The sequence below is a fragment of the Phascolarctos cinereus genome, unplaced genomic scaffold (genome assembly GCF_003287225.1).
Source record: "Phascolarctos cinereus isolate Bilbo 61053 unplaced genomic scaffold, phaCin_HiC Scaffold_4;HRSCAF=312, whole genome shotgun sequence".
Taxonomy (NCBI): Eukaryota; Metazoa; Chordata; class Mammalia; order Diprotodontia; family Phascolarctidae; genus Phascolarctos; species Phascolarctos cinereus.
Genome location: NW_027555847.1, coordinates 433,302,732 through 433,325,448, shown reverse-complemented (window position 1 = coordinate 433,325,448; position 22,717 = coordinate 433,302,732).

Below are 22,717 nucleotides of genomic sequence, written 5' to 3'. Positions count from 1 at the left end.
AGCATGATGTTTTCAGCCATGTTGTCAAATACTTTTAGTGAGCTGAACACGGTATCAAGGTCAGCTACTACACTAATTGTAAATTCTTCAACTTGAAAAGGCTACAAGCCAAGACCAAAGCGGAGGGAGTATTGGTGTGTGGTTTTCGGTTTATGAATGACTGTGCACTCAATGCAGCCTCTGAAGCTAAGATGCAACAAAGTGTGGATTGATTCTCTGCTGCTTGCTAGTTTTGGCCTAACAGTTAACACTAAGAAAACACAGGGGCTCCATCAGCCCCACCACACCCTCCATATGTGGAATTATCAGTTACAGCAGATGGGGTTTGGAATGCTGTGTATAGGTTCACTTACCTTGGTAGTGTACTTCCTTGATATATACACATTGATCATGAGGTTGATGCACAAATTGCCAGAGCTAGCTCAGTGTTTGGGAGGCCCTGAAAGTATGGGAGACAGGAGGTATTAGACTAACAAACTGAAGGTCTACAGAACTGTTGTGCTGACCTCATCGTATGTGCCTGTGAAACCTGGACAGCATATCAGCACCATGTCAGGAAACTGAATTAATTCCATTTGAATTGCTTAGGAAGGTTCTGAAGATCATCTGGTAGTATAAGATACCAAAAAAAGAGGTCCTTTCTTGAACTAAACTACCAAGCATTCAAACTCTGCTTCAGAGAGTGCAACTACAATGGGCTGGCCATGTTGTCTGAATGTAAAATGTCCACGTGTCAAAAAGACTGTTTTATGGCAAACTCACATAGGGCAAACATTTATATGGTGGTCAGATGAAGCAATACAAGGGCACTCTCAAGGTCTCCCTAAGAACTTTGGAACTGATTGTGTGTATAGGAGACACTGACACAGGACCACTCAGCATGGCATGCTCACATCAAAGAAGGTGTTGTGCTCTAAGAGCAAAGCAGAATTCAACCAGCTCAAAGGAAACACAGGATGCAGAAATTGAGAGAATATACCCCGAATGTTCATGTGAACTATTTGTGTCTGACCTGTGGCACAACACTGTGAGCTCATATTGGTCTTATCATCCATAATCAGTCACACTGAAACTTAACTCTAGCATACTGATATCATTTTGATCCTCTTCAAGAAGGAAGGACAACAATCAACCAAAAACAACCAATGTGAATTTCTCTATTAACTACTTAGAGCATTTATTTTCCCTTGAGAACTGCTTGTGGATATCTTCTGGCCATTTACTATTTGGTTAATGGATTTTATGCTTATGGATTTCATTTTGTACATGAGGCTGTTAGGGTAATTTGCTGCAAAACCCTGTTTCCAACGTACTTGTTTCCCAAATAATTTTAGCTTTATTTGTTTTGATTTGTTTGTATAAAAATTAATTTTTGGAGGGGCAGAACCAAGATGGTGTGAAATTAGTGACTTTCTTGAGCTCTCCCCCAAACCCCTCCAAATACCTATAGAAAATGGCTGTAAACAAAGTCTAAAGCAGCAGAACCCACAAAAAGACAGAGTGAAGCAAATTGCCAGCCCAAGACAACCTGGAAGGTTGATCAGAAAGGTATATCATGCCAGGCTGGGAGAGTAGCGCAGTGTGGCATGGGCACACAGGTCACAGTGAACCTGGAGCAGGCCTTGGAGGACTGAATTGTGGGCAGCTGTGGCAGTTTCCAGATTTCTCAACCAATGAATTCCAAAGGCAACTTGGAAGGTCAGTGGGAAAAGTCTGTTTCTGCGATGCTGAGAGAGAGCGAGGTGGTCTCAGCTCCATTCCCCAAGCTAGGCCCAGGATGGGGGCTGCCTCCTGAGCTTCCAGCCCACAGACTAAGGGGGAATCAAGTCGCTGATCAGAGGGATATTGAAAGGATCTCTTTGCCAGTGCTGAGGCAGGAATCTCTTGCTTTGCCCATGTTTGGATATGGGTCACAGTTCTGAGTGGTGATCCTGGGGCAAGAAGGAGGCCTAGTGTGGTGGAGCTTGTAGTGCCAGTACATAGAAAACCCTCCTCACAGTTCAGGACAGAAAGGAGTGTTTGTGGTCACTAACAGACCACAGCACAGTCCAGGAAAAGAATAAACACGTTGTCCCTTATCATACCACCTAGGAGGAATTGAAAATTTACAGGTCCCTATGAGTATCTCTGAAAACACCTATACAAACCCCCAAAGCTTGGGAAAGTGCATTCTCCACATTGCAAGCAGACTTTTACCTTAACAAAGAGTTTAAAACTCAAGTAACTGGCTGGGATCATGAGTAAGCAGCACAAAAAGAGTCAGACTATATTTTCTTACTTTGGTGACAAAGAAGATCAAAACATGCAACCAGAAGAAGACAATAAAGTCAAAGCTCCTACATCCAAAGCCTCCAAGAAAAATATGAATCAGTCCCAGGCCTTGGAAGAGCTCAAGAGGGATTTTGAGAAGCAAGTAAGAAGAAGAAGGGAAATGAGAGTGATGCAAGAAAATCATGAAAAACAAGTCAACAGCTTGCTAGAGGAGACCCAAAACAATACTGAAGAAAATAACACCTTAAAAAATAGCCTAACCCAAATGGCAAAAGAGGTCCAAAAAGCCAAGGAGGAGAAGAATGGCCTAAAAATCAAAATTGGCCAAATAGAAATGGAAGTTCAAAAGATTACTGAAGAAAATACTTCCTTAAAAATTAGAATAGAGCAACTGGAAGCTAGTGATTTTATGAGAAATCAAGATACTGTAAAACAAATCCAAAAGAATGAAAAAATAGAAGACAATGTGAAATATCTCACTGGAAAAACAACTGCACTGGAAAACAGATCCAGGAGAGAGAATTTAAAATTATTGGACTATCTGAAAGCCATGATCAAAAAAGAGCCTAGACATCATCTTTCAAGAAATTATCAAGGAAAACTGCCCTGATATTTTAGAACCAGAGGGAAAATAGAAATTGAAAGAATCCACTGATCTCCTCCTGAAAGAGATCCCCAAAGGAAAACTCCTAGGAATATTGTAGCCAAATTCCAGAGTTCTCAGGTCAAGGAGAAAATATTACAAGCTGCCAGAAAGAAACAATTCAAGTACTGTGGAAACACAATCAGGATAACGCAAGATTTAGCAGCTTCTACATTAAAGGACCTCAGGGCATGGAATATAATGTTCCAGAGGTCAAAGGAGATAGGATTACAACCAAGAATCACCTGACCAGCAAAACTGAGTATAATCCTTCAGGGGAAAAGATGGTCATTCAGTGAAATAGAGGACTTTCAAGCATTCTTGATGAAAAGACCAGAGCTGAATAGAAAATTTGACCTTCAAGTACAAGACTCAAGTGGAACATGAAGAGGTAAACAGGAAAGAGAAATCATGAGATATTAAGGTTGAACTCTTTATGTTCCTGCATGGAAGGATGATATTTAACTCTGAGACCTTTGTCAGAATTAGGGTAGTTGGAGGGAAAAAATTATATGTATGTATATAGATAGAAAGGTAAGTAGATAGATAGATAGATAGATAGATAGATAGATAGATAGATAGATAGATAGATGGAACAGGGTGAGTTGAAGATTAAGGGGTCACATCTGGAGAATAATATTAAGGGATGGGAAAGGACTATCCAAGGAGAAGAAGAAAGGGAGAGGTAAAATGGGGTAAATCATCTCACAAAAAAAAAAAACAGACAACAAAAGGCTCTTACCGTGGAGGGGAAATGGGGGAAGGTGAGAGGGAAGGAGTGAATCTTATTCTCATAGGATTTGGCTTAAGGAGGGAATAACATACACTTTCAATTGGATATGGAAATATGTCTTAGACTACAGGAAAATAGGGGGAGAAGGGGACAAGAGAGCAGAGGGATGATAGAGAGGAGGGCAGATTGGGAAATGGAGTAATTAGAAGCAAACATTTCTGAGGAGGGACAGGGTCAAAAGAAAGAACAGAATAAATGGGGGGGCAGGACAGGATTAAGGGAAATAGAGTTAGTTTTTCACAACTTGTCTACTATGGAAGTGTTTTGCATAACTGCACATGTATAACCTATATTGAGTTGCTTGCCTTTTCCATGAGGTTGGGTGGGGAGGGAGGAAGGGAAAAAATTTGGAACCCAAAGTTTCAAAAACACGTTTAAGAAAAGTTTTCACATGCAACTGGGAAATAAGAAATACAGGAAATGGGGTGCAGAAGTCTATCCTATGATACAGGAAAATAGAAAGGGAAGGGGATAAGAGAAGGGGTGGGAGAGATAGAAAAGATGGCAGACTAGGGAAAGGGGTATTCAGAATGCATGACGTTTTGGGGTGGTGGAAGTGGCAAGATGGGGTGAATATTTGGAAATCAAAATCTTGTGGAAGTAAATGTTGAAAACTAAAAATAAATAAATTTATGTTAAAAAAAAAAGAAAAAATACTTAGGATGGTGATATCAAGTAGAACATCAGCCCAGATCAAGTACACATAGAAGTAATTTGTGCTGGAGGGAATTGATTTGTAAGGTATCTTAAAGAAAGGAAAAGATCCAATGATTATCAAAATTAGGGGACAGTATTACTGGTTGTACAATCAAAGGACCTGTGTTCAAATCCTGCCTCTGTATTTATTTATTACTAGTGTCTTTGGCCAAATTCCTAGGGCACCTCATCTCTAAAATGAGAGTTCTGGACAACATTAATTTTGAGATCCTTTCTTATTCTAGAGTCTACGATTTTATGAAAGTTATGTATGGTTCCACTTAGTATGTGTGTATTAGTCTGGGCTCTGCACCTTAATACTTTATTTAAAATTAAAAAAAAATTAAAAAAGAAAAAATAATTTTTGCATAGTCAAAATGATCAATTTTAACTTCTATAATTATATCTTTTGTTAATGAGCTCTTTTTATGATTAGATAAAAAAGATAATTTCTTCTGTGCTCCTCTAGTTTGTACGTGTAATTATGGTGACATCATATTGTTATTATTATTTTGTTATCTTATTGTCGTTAAGTTTAAAATATTGGTCTCTGCTCAGTTCCTATCATACTGCTTGACAGTTTGCCCAGCAGATTTTTTCAGTGGTGGAATTCTTACCCTACTACTGTAAATCTTTGTGTTTATTTTACACTATGCTAATTTGTTCATTTGCTGTTTTATGTTGTAGGCCTACACTGATTGACCTCTATTTCTTAGTAATAAATCGGTTTGATGATTATTATTTTGTAGTATAGTTTGAGATCTGGTACTTCGGGTTTCTCTTCCTTCTAACTTTTTAAAAAAAAATTTTCCTTGAGATTGCTGACATTTTCAAAGAATCCTATCATTATTTTTCTAGCTCTAAAAAGCATATCCTAATTAGTTCTTTCAACTTTGATAGAATTCCCTTGTAGATTCATTTGCTTCAGGGCCTTTTCTGTGTTCTCTTTTTCTCCCTTTGGAAGTCTCCACTGGCAATTTATTTTTGTTTTTCCTTTTATAATCTATTTTTTTAATAGCTCACAATTTTATTTATACAAGTTTTTTTTTCAATTTTGTTCAACTCTTCTTTGCATTTGAAGTTCCTGCTTTCTTATTGAATTAGGTTTTATTTGTTGGTTTTCTATTATTTTTAAGTTGTATTCATGGTCAAGTTATTTGTTGAACTGCTCTTTCTCCCTTTATTGATGAAAGTGTTGAGAGAGAGAAATCTTCTCCTAATTAATTCTGTGACTGAATTTTCATAGTTTTGGTAGTTTTAAAGTTGTCATTATGTTTAGTTAATTTTTTTCCTTCTTTTTCCAAGCTATTGACTCTCTCTTTTCATGCCTCTCATTTATTTTCCCAATTTTTCTTCTACCTCTCTTAGTTGACTTTTAAAGTCCTTCTTCAGCTCTTCCAAGAAGGCTTTTTGGGCTTCAGACCAGTTCATATTCCATTTTGAGGTTCCAGATGTGGGTTTGTTGATAATGTTGTCCTCTTCAAAATTTCTGCCTTCATCTTCACTGTCCTTAAAATAATAATCTATGGTACCTTTCTTTTCATTTATGGTGTTTGCTTACTTCTTGGCATTTAAAAAGATTGAGCTCTCCTTCTGGGGAGCAGGGGGCACTGACTCAAACTTCTTGTGTTGGGAGCCTGGAGCCTGGTAACTGGCTTTGTGTGCTGGGGTCTCTGATTTTGGCAGTTGGAGGCTGTAGGGTTCTGGTATCTTACCTGATGTTGGGCTGGAATCAGCAACATTGGAACTCTAGGGGTAGGATCAGGTATTCTTGCCCCTGAAAGTGGCCTGCTCACCTGGACCTTTCTTTTCACTTTCTTTGGCCTCTTTCAGATGGATGTTTCACTGCTGTGGGATGTTTGTCTCCCTGGGGCTTTTGCCCTTGGAGCACTTCCCAGAGTTTTGCTGAGGCATTGGAAGACCTGGCTGCCATAGAACACCTAGGCACTTGGTGGTTTTCTGAACCAGTTTCCATTGGTTCTTCTGCCCATACTGAGGCACTACAGGGTTCTGGTGTTGCTGTTTGTCTACTCCAAGACCTGGGATTCATAATTTCCCCTGATATGTTGAGGTGGGGCTTTTTGCTAGCTTTCTGGGATGCCTCCTGTTCTGTACTGATCCCCTTTCCCTAAGGCAAGAGGGGCCTTTCCTGATAATCCGTCAAGCTACTGGGCTACCATACTGCTTCATCCCATCTTTCTTCTGGTTCAGCTGCTTCAGAGTTTTTCCTGGGGAGATATTTTCTGGGCTTTCAGATGTTGTCATTATCTTTAAATGAAATGATTATTTACATGATTTTTGTTTGACAATCTATTTTTTATATTGAGTTGTTTAGTCTCCAGTTAATTTTGATGATTTTTTACTGGCTCTTTCATGCATACCTACATACATACTTACATATGTGTGTGTGAGTAAATGATGTTTTAATATTTCTGATTTCATGAATTTCTTTCTTAAATGCTTATGCTCTAATACCTTCTTTATTTGTGTAAAGTTGCTACACATATTTGAGAAATATGTAAACTTCTTCATATTCCTATTCAGTAATCACAAGAAGTCTATCATTTAACTTTTCTAAATTATCTTCCAAGTATTTAAGTTATTTTGATTGAAATGGTGTAGATTTCAAAAAAGTACATTGAAGTCTCTTTTTATTCTACTTTTCCCCCCTTTTTTTCCAATCACATACAATATCCACTTTTATAAGATTTTGATTTCAAAATTTGTTTCTCCACACCTTTCCCTTTCACCTCCCCCCACCTCAAGGTGGCAAGCAATATGATGTAGGCTATATATGCACAATCATATTAAACATATTTACACATTACTCATGATGTGAAAGAAGAATGAGAACAAAAGGGAAAAAAAAACGAGAAAAAAAGATAAAAAATGAATATAGTATGCTTCAATCTGCATTCAAACTCCATAGTTCTTTCTTCAGGTGTGAATATCATTTTCCATCATGAATCTTTTGAAATTGTATAAGATCATTGCATTACTGAGGAGAGCTGTCTATCAAAATTGATCATCATACAATGTTGCTGCTGCTGCATACAGTGTTCTCCTGGTTCTGCTCACTTCACTCAGCATCAGTTCATATAAGTGTTTCCAGTTGATTTTTTTTTCCCTGAAATCTGCCTGCTCATAATTTTTTATAGAAAAATAGCATTGATTATGTTCATGTACAAATTGTTCATTCATTCATCAATTAGTGGGCATCCCCTAAATTTCCACTTCTTTGCCACCACAAAAAGAGCTGATACAAATATTTTTGGGCATGTGGGTCCTTGTCCATTTTTTATGATCTCTTTGGGATAAAGATCTAGTCATGGTATTGCTGAATCAAAGGTGAACATAGTTCCAAAATTGCTCCCCAGAATGTTTGGATCCATTCATAACTCCAACAAAAATGCACTAGTGTTCCAATTTCTTCTTCTACATCTTCTTCCACATCTTCCCCAATGTTTATAATTTTGCTTTTCTATCATATTAGCCAATCTGATAGGTGTGAGGTGGTTTTAATTTGCATTTCTCTAATCAATAGTAATTTAGAGGATTTTTTCCACATAACTATACATAGCTTTAATTTCTTCATCTGAAAACTACCTTTGACCATTTATAAATTGGGGACTGACTTGAATTCTTACAATGCTGACTCAGTTCTGTACATATTTGAGAATGATAGTAAAAAGAAAAATGTTTCTCAGCTTTCTGCTTTCGTTCTTTTTTTTTTTTTTTTGGCAATGGGGTTAAGTGACTCGCCAAAGGTCACACAGCTAGTAAGTGTCAAAGACTGGATTTGAACCCAGGTCCTCCTGACTCAAAGGCTCAGAGGTCTATCCACTGCACCACCTAGCTGCCCCTCTGCTTTAATTCTAATCTTATTTGCATTGGCTTTGTTTATGCAAAAGCTTTTTAATTTAATGTAATCAAAGTTATATATTGTGCATTTCATAACATTCTCTATCTCTTGTTTGGTCATAAATTCTTCCTTTCTTCATAGATGTGACAGGTAAACTATTCCTCACTCTTTTAATTTGCTTATTGTACCATCCATTATGTCTAAATCATGTACTCAGTTTGACCTTATCTTGGTAAATGTTGATAAGATGTTGGTCTTTGCATAGTTTCTGGCAAACTATTTTCCAGTTTTTCTAGCAGTTTTGTCAAATAGTGAATTCTTATTCCAGAAGCTAGAGACTTTGAGTTTATCAAACAGTAGATTACTTTAGTTACAGACTACTGTGTCTTATGTATCTAACCTATTCTACTGATCCACCACTCTACTTCTTATTGCCAAATAGTTTTGATGATTGCCACTTTATAGTATAGTTTTAGTTCATTAATTCCCTTGATATTCTTGACCTTTTATTCCTCCACTTGAATTTTGTTATTATTTTTTTCTAGCTCTATAAAATAATTTTTGATAGATTGATTAGTATGGCACTGAATAAGCAAATTAATTTAGATAGAATTGCCATTTTATTAAGTTAGCTCAGCCTACGCATAAACAATTGGTATTTTTCCAATTATATGGTTCTGACTATATTTGTGTGAAAAGTGTTTTATAATTGTGTTCACATAGTTCCTGGGTTTCTTTTAGCAGTAGACACCCAAATATTTAATATTGTATACAGTTATTTTAAAAAGAATTTCTATTTCTATGCCTTGCTGTTGGGTTTTGTTAGTAATTTACAGATATGCTAAAGATTTCTGTGGGTTTGTCTTATATCCTACAACTATGGTGAAGTTGTTAGTTATTTCAAGAATTTTTAAATTTATCCTCTAGTATTCTCAAAGTATACCATTGTATCATTTGCAAAGAATTATAGCTTTGTTTCTTCTTTGCCTAATATAATTCTTTCAATTTTTTTCTTCTCTTGTTGTTTATCCCCACACTCTCTGTCCATGCATACCCTTCTAAAAGCCCTAATAGAAATATAGTTCTCAAGAGTTACAAGTGTCATCTTTTTCTGTAGGGATTTAAACAGTTTAAGCTCATTGAATAACATTATTTTCTTCACTGTTTACCTTTTCATGCTTCTCTTTAGTCTTGCATTTGAAAATTGAATTTTCTATTCAGCTCTGCATTTTTTTCCAATCAGGAATGATTTAAAGTCCCTATTTCATTGAATGTCTAACTTTTCTCCTGAAAGATTATGTTAAATTTTGCTGGGTAGTTAACTCATGGCTGTAATCTAAGCTCTTTTGCCTTGCAGAATATCATATTCCAAATCCTCTGATCCTTTAATGTAGAAGCTGTTAAGTCCTCTGTAGCCCTGACTGTGGCTTCACGATATTTGAATTGTTTCTTTCTGGCTGCTTGCAGTATTTTCTCCTCAATCTGTTAATTCTGGAATTTGGTTGCAGTTTACCTAGAGGTTTTCATTTTGGGATCTCTTTCAGGAGGTGATTGGTGGATTCTTTCAATGACTATTTTACCCTCTGGTTCTAGGATTATCAGGGCAGTTTTACTTGATAATTTCTTGAAAGATGCTGTCTAGGCTCTTTTTTGATCATGATTTTAAGGTAGTCCAAAATTATTAAATTATATCTCCTGGATCTATTTTCCAGTTTGTTTGTTTGTTTGTTTGTTTGTTTTTCCCCAATGAGGTGTTTCACATTTTCTTCAAATTTTTTAAATTTTTTTTTTTATTTTGGACTGATTTCTTGATGTCTCACACAGTCATTAGCTTCCATTTGCCCAACTGTAATTTTTAAGAAATTATTTTATTCAGTTAGTTTTCATAACTCCTTTTCCCTTCTTAAGGAGTTGTTTTCTTCAGTGGATGTTTTTGTTTGTTTTCATTTGGCCAATTGTACTTTTTTAAGGAATTGTCTTATTCAGTCAATTTTTGTCCTTCCTCTTCTAAGCTGTTGGCTCTCTCTTGCATACCTCTCCTTTCTTTTCAGAATTTTCCTTCTACCTCTTTTACTTCACCTTTAAAATCGTTTTTGAGCTCTTCCAAGAAGGCTTTTTGGGCTTGAGAAAAATTCATATTTCCCTTTGAGGTTTCATATGCAGGCATTCTGACTATGTTGTCCTCTTCTGAAGTTGTGTTTTGATTTTCCCAGTCATCATAATTGCTTTCTATGGTCAAGGTTTTTTTTTACTTCTTGCTCTTTTTTTTGCCTATTTTTTGGCTTTTTGAAGTTGAGCTCTGCTTCTGAGCACAGGGGACATTGTCACAAGCTTCTTGTGTTGGTGGCCAGGGGCCTGGTCACTGACTGTGTGTGCTGGGGCCTCAGGTTCTGGCGGCTTGCTCATTATTGTTGCCTGGTTTCCAGGGCTGGTAATTTACCTTCTCTCTGGGCCTGGAGGACTTACAGTTGGGCCTGCTGTACCACTGTCCTGCTGAGTCAGGATTAAGGGGCCTTAGTTGCTGATCTATGCTATGGCTAAGTACCTCTTGCTGACTTGCCTGGACACTATCTACCTTGGGCTGTGCTCCCCCTTTACCCAAATGAAACAGACCTTTACTGAAGTCCTAAGCTATATTAAGCTGGAAAATTGTTTCACTCCACCTTTTTATAGGTTCAGGCACTCTAGAATGCATTTGAAGACCTGATTTAACATCATTTCAAAGAGAAACTTTTGAGAGCTCAGGCAACTTCTTCTTCACTATCTTGGCCCAACAATTATTCTACTTTTAGATTCTATTTCTCCCTGTAATTAACTTAGCTCTTTTAATTATTTAGATGGTGTGAAATTCGGTGAATCCATTTTCTATATAAGTACTTACCGCTTTTCTGTGGTACCATTCCACATAATGTAGATTCCAAATGCATTCATTTTAATTAAATGTATTTTTGCTGTTGTTTTCTCTGATATCATGATTGCTACAACTACCATTTTTACTTTAGGTGAAATGAAATATATATGTATATGTATATTTTTTTTTCTGCTACAGCAACATAGTGTTGGATTCTTATTAACACATTCTGTTGTACTCTTCTGTTTTATGGTTAATTTTTATTCATTCATACTCACAATTATGTTTTTTAATTGTGTATTAACCCCCATTCTATTCTATTATGTTGTTTTTATTTGTTTTCCTTCCTTTTGCTTGCTACATTCTCCTGACAAAGAAGAAAGTGAAGAGTGAGGAAAAGCATGCTCAGGAACAGTATTCTGTGATTGATGCAATCTGTTTCTACTCCCCTACCACTTTCCCTCTGTTGGCTTATGTCCTAGGTATGGTATTCTTGGCTGTAAGACTATGCATTTTGAAATTTGAAATTGGGAATTACAAGTTCAGTGTTTCTATAAGGAGGTAGCTGCTCTACTTTATGTAGTTCTGACCATGGGTCTTTGGTTCTTTATGGATGTTTGTCATATTTTTCCATCTTTGACTTGTAAGTTCTGAATTTTGGCCCTTCCATTGGGATTCTTTCCAGCAATTAATGACAGATTCTTTCTATTTTTACTTTGCTTTCTGGTTCTAAAAAATTTGGATGATTTTTTTCATGATTTCTTTAAATATGATATGAAGATTCTGATGATTCTATTCAAAGAAGCCAAAGATTCTTAAATTATCTCTCCATTTGTTTTCCATGTCAGTGTTTTTAAAAATAAATTTTCTTCTAATTTTTCAGTTATTTCTTTTTTTTAGTATTTCTTATTTTCTCATGAAGTTGTTAACATTTGTTTGATCCAGTCTAGTTTTCAAGGCATCCGCTGCTTTGGAGGGGTTACCTACTTGTAATAAACTGTTACTTCTTCCAAATGTTTACCCCATAGGTCTCATTTATTTTTCATTTCTTTCCTCTAGAATTATCATTTCTTTTACAAATCACCTAACTTAAAAAAAAAAAACACAACTCTTGCTCTACTTTTTTTCAGGAATTGTAGTTGAAATTGGGTCCAAGCTGTGGTTTTTTTTGGGAGGCTGTTTTATTTTAAGGGGTAAGTTTTAAAGTCATAGTCTTTCTTCAAGATTGTAGTTTGGGTATCCATGATACTACATTATTTCTTTAGGGTAGAATTTGTATTTGCTGTTGCTTACACATTTTTATAAATTTACTACTCAAATTGGGACTTAGTGTTAGGTCTAGTCTTGGCAAACTTCCGAAAAAAAAAAACATTCCAGGCATGTTTAGATGTATTTTGTATTCTTTTGTTTCCTATTGATGCTTTCTCTAGATCTTGAATGTTGTGTTCTTCAAGGACCTCAGAGGCAGCTCAGGCTGGGAACTCTCATACTTTAACTATACACAAAAGTATCTCATACAGAGTAAAGTCTGATAAATATCTTCCTGGTCTGAATCTTGCAACCTCCTGCTTCAAATTTGCATTTTGACAACACAACAATAGGCCTGACCTTGATTAGAGCTATAGCAGACTACTACTGATTCCAGTCACTAGGAGCTAGCTTTCAAGCTAGCTCTTTGCCCTGATTACCTAACTTCAGGTTTTAAATAATTTGGAGGGTGGGATCTCAACTACTGCTTCACAATCAGACACACAGGAATTTCCTGCTTTTCTTCTTGGGCTTTGTCCACATAATACTTCAGTATCATGACCAATCCTTGACTAACACCATCCTGGGTTTAGATGTTGTACTTAGTTTTTACTAGTTATTCAGCCTAACTCTAGAATATTAGAAATAGAGCTTCCAGTCACCATTTCTTTCTGCTTCATGAGCTTTATTAAACCCTTTCATGCTGGATCTATGGCCTCTTTTCATTCCAGTGTGTAACCTCAGGCTTTGGATGACTAATGGATCATCCTATCTTCAGGGTCCAGAGACTCCTGACTGTCTTCCTACATCAATCAGAGATAGAAAAAAAATATTCACTGTGATTTTTCTGTGGATTTCCTGATCAGAACTCAGGCTTATGTGTTCTCTCTAGGTTTGTGGAATAGATCAGTCATTTGTATTTTTTGCCTTGATTTAATTAGAGTGTTTGTGTTTAATGATATTCTGGAGGTAGAATTATTACCTTCAGAGTACTGTCATTTATTTCAATCTTCTGATGTATCTGAGAGCTCATCACTTTGGGTACTCCCTCAAATGATAAAGATTGTATCCCATCCATGTTCTCTTATCCTGTGTAAGTCTTGCTCCACCTATCCCATAAATCCTCCTAGAAGGGTGCAACTGACTCTTCATCTGTGTTTCTTAAGATTATATGGATGCCAACATAAAATATGGGCTGTAAATCAGTTATGATTTCCTCTCAATCTATAAGATATCTTTTTTATTGCTTCCTTAATGGATTCCCATTGCATCTATATCTATATTTATATATTTCTGCATTTAGTTTGTTATGTGTTGTCATCTACACATATCCACACAACTCATCTTCAAAGCATTTCGGGTGATGAACTTAATTTCATTCTTTGTAGAGCTGTATATTCCATGGCTCAGAGAATATATCATATGACATGATCACAAGTGTATAAGAAAGGGGAAAATAAGTTCTTTCCCCAATAGAACATGATGCCACCCTTTAGGAAGGACTGTTTTGTCTTTCTATTTATATTCCCAAAGATTATTGTAGTGTTTTGCAAAAAAAAGTAAGTGCTTGATTTCATTAACTAAGTGTTTTACTTGAATAATTAGCACATGAATTGCAAAGAGAATGCTTGCTTTAAGAATTCAGATAAATCATTGCAGGCTATAACACTGAGAAGATGTGATAAGATCAGGATATCAAATAGTAGGACAGGATTTTGCTGGGTGGAGAGAAGGAAGGGCATTTTAGGTGACTGGAATGATATTAACAAAGATACAAGTCTCATACTCTGTTCAAGTTTTAATAATTCAATTTAAGTATGGAAAATATAAGTTTTGTCTACACAAGAAGCATTTAGTTTGAGTTGTTACAATAAAAACAAAGGAATATATAGTTAATTATTTTATATTCTTTTTCTTGAAATTGCAAGGCGAAATGCATCTTACTTTGATCAGCACAGTGACATTTTTTTTCTTTTTTTAAAAATTGAATTAAATGGTAGCAGAATCATCATAACCCTTCTGCCTCTATCTCCCCAGAACAAGGCACCAGAAATAGGCATTTTATAGACACTATTACAACTATTTTAACTTCATTTTTTTCTGCTTATACAACAAATAAATGTTTGCCAGTTAGTAACATTCCACGGAGATTCCTTCCTCATCCCTCAAGTCTTTACTTAAAGGAAAGCCAGGTGCCACATATCCCTAAGGCCCATATAGCTTCAGATTCTTTTAGCAGATGGCAATGTGTCAGGTGGATTCCTGTGGGGAAGTACAGATCATCTATAAAAATTATGTGTTCTATACTTAAAAATAAAATAAAGCAAGCTCTTCAGATACAACTGTTTCAGAGATATTCATGCTCAGTTAGATTGAGACAGAAATAACTAATATAATGCAATTTCATGCCATTACATTGCACCACCATTGAATCAGAAACTCATAAACCATTTGGCCCCAGAGGATTCTCAGTTCAATTAAATAAGTTTTTCTGCCAAATTTAATTCTATTATAATTACATGTTTTTTTTTCTGTTGGTTATTATTGTTACAGCTACCATATTCTTCCTTAATCAAAATTAAGACATATTAATACAAATTTTGGATGGTCTGCTATTTCCTAGTAGGTAAATTCATCTATGTGTTATTTATTTTTGGAAAGCGCTCTCTCTCTCTCTCTCTCTCTCTGTCTCTTTATCTTTTTACATTTTGTATAGAAAAACAATATAACATGTTCCTCAAAGGCAGAGACAGATTGTTTTATCATTTTATTTTGCTTTAGCTTTATGTCCACTGTGCCCAACATAGTGTCTTATAAATAGTAATATAATACATGAACATAGAAAACCTTACATTGTGGGATTGGATATTTATGAATATATACACATAGATATTTGTATATACATATATACACAATACATATATGCATGCACGCATGTATGTTTATATAATATGTATGTGTACATATGTGTGTATGTTTGTGGGTATATATTCATAGATTTAGAGCTAGAAGGGATTTTAGAAGTCATCTAGTCCCACCCTCTAATTTTATATAGGCTGAAACTGGAGAAGAGAGGTTGAGTCACAGAAAGTTATGTTATAACAAGTAGCAGAGTCAGGAAATTAATCCACATCATAAATTAATATTGTAGCTCAAGACCTACAAGGAAAGTTAGTACCACCTAGTTCAAACCTCTCTTTTACGAACTGGGTAACTGAGGCTTACAAAGATTAAGTGATATGCCCAAATAATCATTTGAGTTAAATTCCAGGCTTTCCTCAACATACTATACTGCATAACCTAAACTATTTACCAAAACTTATAGGGAAAAAAGCAACAGAAATTCAGGAAAAAAATTAAATTTATCTCTCTGAACTATCCTAGAAAGTTCACCCTCTTCACCTGCTCACCCCTTGTTTTAGGAGGGGTTATTTTGGTTAACAAATAATCATGGAAAGAAAACACACACACACACACACACACACACACACACACACACACAAACAGTAGCACTAACTACTACAGCCAGAACATTTATATAACAATCTAAAGTACATAAATTGTCTCACTTCAGCCTCACCACAACACCCTGTTTTAGGTGTTCCCTTTTTACAGATGAGAAAACTGAGTCTTCAAGAGGTTTAGTGATTTGCCCAAGATCACAATGGTACTAAGCGTCAGTGTTAGGATTCAAACTCATTTTTTCCTCACTCTAACTCTAACACTCTATCCCACCTAGCTACCTGAATCTCTCATTATCCAAGTTTTCATTGATATACTATTTCCTCATTTTAGGACCATAATTTCTTAAGTTTAAATAATCATGTCTGTGTGTTCAAAATAAAAATTTCACTATATATGTGATTTGTTTTATTATGTTTAATCTGAAATATTTTTATACATTTATATTAATCCAGAAACAAAGTGGGAGATTTATCCAATGAACCAGTTATTGTATAAACAACTATTTGAACTCAATCAATTGGTTAATATCATTATTGGCTTTATCTGTTTGGTTTTTTTTTTGATTATTTCTTCCAATGCCTTCATTCAAACTGATTGACTTGTGTTCTTATCTATTCTAATGATGAACTGTTCTGCCTATCCATTTCTAGATGCAGAAAATATACTTTTTTTGCTTTTGTTTTTGTTTTCTTTAAATGACAAAAGAACACTTTCATCCTCTTGGTCATTTGGGTTCCTTCCCATCTTCCCATCCCATTATACTCATATTTATCTTTTTGTATGTTGTATTGCTCCCAATTGAATATAATGTGTTTATTAAAAGCAAAGAAAAATTATTTTAATGATTTGTTTTTCTTTGCCTTTGTTTACCCATGCCCAGTAGTGTCTTACATTGTTTGATTTGATAAGACTATCCCTCACTTTCTGCTCTGCATAGCTATTAGTCTCATCCTCATCTTAAATTACTTTGTATTTATTCTGCAAATATTGGCATTTATCCATGTTGCCTCATCAAAACATCTGGACTGTAAGCTTATTAAGGGCAAGATGTGTTTCTTTATTTACTGCACATGACATAGACCCTGACATACAATACATACTAAATAAATGCTTTTGACTGATCCTCTCCCATGGTATGTGATGGTTTGACATGAGAATTGTTGACTTATAGCTTAGTTTATCTTAAGTCCACATAATTTTCTGAATAAGTTTGAAAGCTACTTAAGCAATTAAGAATATACGGTTTGGGGGTGGGGAACAGCAACCCTTGAAAACACTGAAACATTCATGCACCAAGCCCTACTTGTTCTTTGTGCCTATCCCTTAGAAGTAGCTCTGTTCTACAGTTTGAATGAATTATGTCCCTCCATAAATGCTGTAATACATTATGTTATTGGTTCCTAAAATGTGGCCTTTAGAGCTGAGAAAACATACACATGCACACAACACCCTTCTTCAACCTATCATATACATTTTAATAGTAACAACATCATTAACAACAAAAGCGCAGATTTATTAAATGCTTCATGGTTTATAAAATGTTTTTTCTTATAGGAATCATGTGAAGCAAATAATACATACATTGCTTCCTAGATGAGAAATCTGAGTCTTAGTGAAGTTGCCTGTAGTTACCCAGCTACAGTGTTATGGCCAGGACTTGAAGCCAAGACCATGTCTTCTGATGCTAAGACCAACTCTAAAATTTTAAAACTACATGATACCACACACACACACACACACACACACACACACACACACACACACATATATACACACACACACATACACAATTTAATTATCATATATGATATATGATAAGTTTACATATATGTATGTTTGTCATATACGTATCAAAGTATGTTTTCTACTTATTATTTTAAATATTTTATCTTAATGCTAAAAAATTTGCATTTATTTCATTATTAACTCTCTTATGAATCTTGTTTTGGGTCCTACATTGTTTCTCCTAAGATCTGTTGAACCTTTATTAAACATGAAGAAAATGAGTGCTCGGTAACCACTGTTTCTTCAATATACCTTATCTCATTGTGGAATAGCTAAATGTTGTTATAATTCTATTCATGAATAAAGAAGCCCAGAAGACAGAAAAATGAAATCATTTACCAAAGGTCATACAGTAGGCAGATCTGTGGCAGAACAGAAAGTAAATGTCTCATTTCTCAGTTCTTCTGTGTGTTTAATCTACCACATATAGCTATCTCCCATATGATGGAAACATTTAAATGTTGTTTGGAAATTTACGCAAATATTTTAAAGTATTGTACTAAAACAAACAAACAAAACCCCCCCACTGATTTTCTCTTACTTAAAAATATTTTCCCAAAGCTCTTTTAAGAACACTCAAGCAAACAAATAAAAAGAACACTAAATGAAGTTTGGACATTCCTATAAAAATGTCCCTCATAATTAAATTCTCTGTTATGGAAAGGTAATCCAAATTAATATATGTACATATGTATGTATGTATGTATGTATGCACACATTCACATAGGCACACGTGAATGTATTAGAGATCTAATAAAACACAAAACAGTAAAATTATTTGAAAATTAATTCATTTGCATGAAGGAAATGAAAGAGTGTAGAAAAGAGAACACTTAGCAAGGACTTGATAATTTTCTTTAAATGTTTGAAGAACTTTTTTTTTTTTTGCAAAGGGAGAAGATAATTGTGCTTTGCTCTAAGGAAAACTAGAACCACAGAAGTGGAAGGTATAGGGATAACCTAAGTGTGATCAAATATGACTGACAAGAAAGTAAATAGGGGGCAGCGAGGTGCTAAGATAGAGCATTGGCCCTGAAGTGAAGAGGACCTGAGTTCAAATCCAATCTCAGACCAAAACACTTGACACTTACTAGCTGTGTGACCATGGGCAAGTCACTTAACCACAACTGCCTAAAAAAAAAGAAAGAAAGAAAGTAAATAGTCCTACAAAACAGTCAGCCCCCATCACAGGAAATGTTCAAGCAGGAAAATCATTCCTCAGACAAGGGATAACTACATTTAATGGGAGGATAGACTCTTAGGAAGGACGGTCTTAAATGTTCTATTTTTTTTTAATAAATATGAAACAGGTGTGTATCTGATATATATTTATATATACATACATATGTGCATATGTCCAATTTTGAATAAATTCATGGAATACAAGTGTTGTTTTTATTTTTTTAAAAAAATAAATTTTAAAAATATTTTTAAAAGGAATAATTTCTAAGATTTTTGAGTTATTATTACCAGCCTGTACCTATGGAAATTATATTCCATTTGCTTACTTGAGTGCCTGCAGTAACATATATTTCCTTCATTAGCATATATGATCCTTGGAGGCAGTGGCTTTTTTTTTTTGGCTTTTATATTTAGAACTTTGCTTATAAGAAATACTTAATAACTTTTTAAAAATTAATTTGAGCTTAATGGAACTTAGTCCTAGCCAGGTTTGTCTTGGCATCTGGATCTCTTCTTATCTTTGAGACATTTTATACTTTTGAGTTCTGTCATATACAGTCAACAATTTTTTCCTTTCATATCAAGCACTCATTCAGCTAAGTTTCTGATTTCATGGGTCAGTTAGTTTCTTTGTTCTTTTCTGTGAAGGACAAACCCATCTTTTCTTAGTGGATTAATGGCAGGTAGTGCATGTGTTAACACTGTTATGGATCTGGGTTTGTCAAAGATGAATTACTTCTCATTGATGCAACTGGAGCAATTTATCCAATATGCGAAGAAATGCAATCTATGTGGAGGAAGAAACAAAATCTGTAGAAAAAGGCTGCTTTTCTTCCAAGTTGAAGTTAATGCTGGCTGCCGGTAGATGAAAAATCAGCACTTAATTCAAAGCTGCTAGTCAATTGTCTCTTGAAAGATAGAAACAGCTAAAAAAAGTTCTATAAATATTGGATGCTTTCAACATCAATGCTTTGTCTAAGAATAAAGCATATATTCATGAATACAAGTCTTGGAATTTAGGATTCTTACCACTCCATTTAATTATGATATACAATTGATGGAATAAAACAACAACAAGAATAATAACTATGACATCTAGGTATGGAAACAAAGTTGGGTAGGGGGAAATTAAGGCAGAGTAAAAATAAACATGAATAAAAGTTATGGCTGGGATTTCAAGTCAATTTTAGGATATGGGAAAAAAAAATTATTCTTTGTGGGAAAATATGAATTTTTTTCAAGTTTAATTCTTATTTCATCTTTAGTCTTGTGTTAGTAGGATTTAGAATCCTAACTGATATTGTGAAAGTTGGAAGTAATAAAATAGGTGGGTGAATAATAAAATGGTAGGTGAAAATGTGCTGCTGAATAAAAGTTCTACATTACATAGAGAAAGTGGATAGTTTAATGGGTGAGGAAATTGTTTAAATGAGAAACACAGCTCGATCCTTGCATGCAGGGCACAGAAATCACCTCATAAATCATCACATCACTCTTTTATGTTTGATTTTCAGTAAGTTTTATTTAACTTGTTAAGTAAATATAATTTCATTCAATATGTTTTTTTCAGACTTTATTCACGTGCACCAAAATACATTGAACTTCAAGCACTGTAGCTGACTAGAAAAACAGATTCTGCAGATGCAGAATTGGGCAAAAGGAATAATAATGAACAGATAACTTCAGGCAAACATGAAATTCTGAATGTAGAAAAGGATATTAAGGGTAAAATGTATGGTTAAAATAAATCTTAAAATAAAATCTCAAAATGCAACATGAAGTCAAAACAGTTTAAAATAAAACTGTATAAAGGCTTAATTTTACCAAACCCATAGTTTATTAATAGCTTTACTTATATGATAAGTACATTCAAAATATTTAATTCTAACCATAAGAAGCCTTCCCCCAAAGTCTTATACTAATTATTATAGATGTGATTCTAATGCCAACAACTTCTTAGTTCAGGTTCAATGTTGGGATGAAATAAAGTGCTTGCAAGTTCTTGAAGTTTTTCAAAGGAGGTGTACTTTACTGTACCACAGCAACAATATGCGACAAACATATGATGGAACTTAGGTCACCTGGAGGTAGTTTCCCTTGTCTTTATCTGGAATGACCCCTTTCATCTTCATCTGGAAATATCCGGTCAGTATGTCATCAAGTCTAGGTAACTCATTGTCTTAAGCACCCGCAAAGTATGTAAAGCCCAGACTCCATGTGGCAGGAAGCTAAATCTGGGAAGCAATAAGCAATTAGCGTCTAGTAGCAGCTTTGTCCTAGGACCTTCATCTTGCTGGCTGATGGAGTAGGGGAGAAAGCTGTTTGTGGAAAGTTGAGGACAATCAGTTTACCAAGGTTGCTTTGTCCTATTATACTAATGATTCAATGTGGCAAGCTAGTAACCTTGAATTCCTGAAGGCCAGCCTTGTAGAATGTAAACTGTAGTAGCTTGCACAAGGCTGTAAAATATTTGAGTATGATGATGGTAAAACTCTATATGTTCCTCCAAGACCAGTTTATCCATAAGCATAGAACTTCACCAGTGGTGTGTACAAGAGTATCTCGATTTTTTGGCTAGAACAATACATGAAAGAAAGAAATACAAAGTGGATCTCAGGATTTGTCAGCCTCTTATTTCTGCAGTGATAATGTTAGAAAGTAGAAAGCTGGGAAAAAGTTAACAATTGCTATTGGCAGAAACAAAATAAATAGAAGTAGAAATGGCTATTCAAAGATAAATACAAAACAAGCACTTCTTGAGGAACATATATTCTACCAGTGGGAATAAAAAAAAATGCGCATAGAGACACATTACCAACATTGGAATTGTTGAGACAAAGGGTATTTATTTTGAGGAGATTAATTATTATGGGGCAGGAAGGTGGTTCTGTGGATAGAATATCAGACCTGGATTCAGGAAGACTCATTTTTGTAAGTTCACATATGGCCTCAGATACTTACTAGTTGTGTGACTCTAGGCAAGTCACTTATCCTTGTTTGCCTCAGTTCCTCATTTGTAAAATAGGCTTGAGGTAAGAAATTGTAAACCACTCCAGTATCTTTGCCAAGAAAACTGCAAAGGGGGTCACAAAGAGACAGACATGACTGAAATGCTTGAAAAACAACAGCAGCAGCAGTAGCAGCAGCAACAACAACAACAACAATATGTATGGCATAAAATTCACTGAAATGATTTTGTGAGATTGAAATTGCACTAACTATGAATAAGTGTACCTGGCTCTCTTCATTCCTCCTAGCCATCATATTATCTCCTTTTGAATTCTTTTTTTTTTAATTAACGAATGCAATGGTCATGATATAGTGAGATATTTTTTCCTCCTCAGCATTTCTTTTTATTAGATTTTAATACTTTTTTCACATTATATGTCAAGACAGTTTTTAGCATTTGTTTTTAAAAGATTTTGAGCCCCACATTTTTCTCCCTCCTCTCCTCTCTTCCTAAAATGGTAGGTAAATTGTTATAGGCCATACATGTCCTAGCATGTAAAATATATTTCCGCATTAGTCAGAGTTATAAAAGAAAAAAAACAGATCAAAAGGGAGAAAAATGCAAAATAAGTAAGTAAGTGAAAAAAATATGCTTTGATCTGCATTCAGAGCCTCTCAGTTCTTTATCTGGATGTGCATAGCATTTTCCTTAATGAGTCTTTTGTACTAGTCTTAAGATCATAGTGTTGCTGAGAAGAACTGAATCATTCATATTGTTCATAACACAATGTTGTGGTATTGTGTACAAAGTTTTTCTGGTTGTGCTTATTTTTCTCTGCGTTAGTTGGTACATATCTTTCCACATTTTTCTGAAATCTGAATGTTCGCCATTTCTCATCGCAAAATAGTATTTCATTATACTCGTACAATACAGCTTGTTCAGTCATTTCCCAATTGATGGGCATCCTCTCA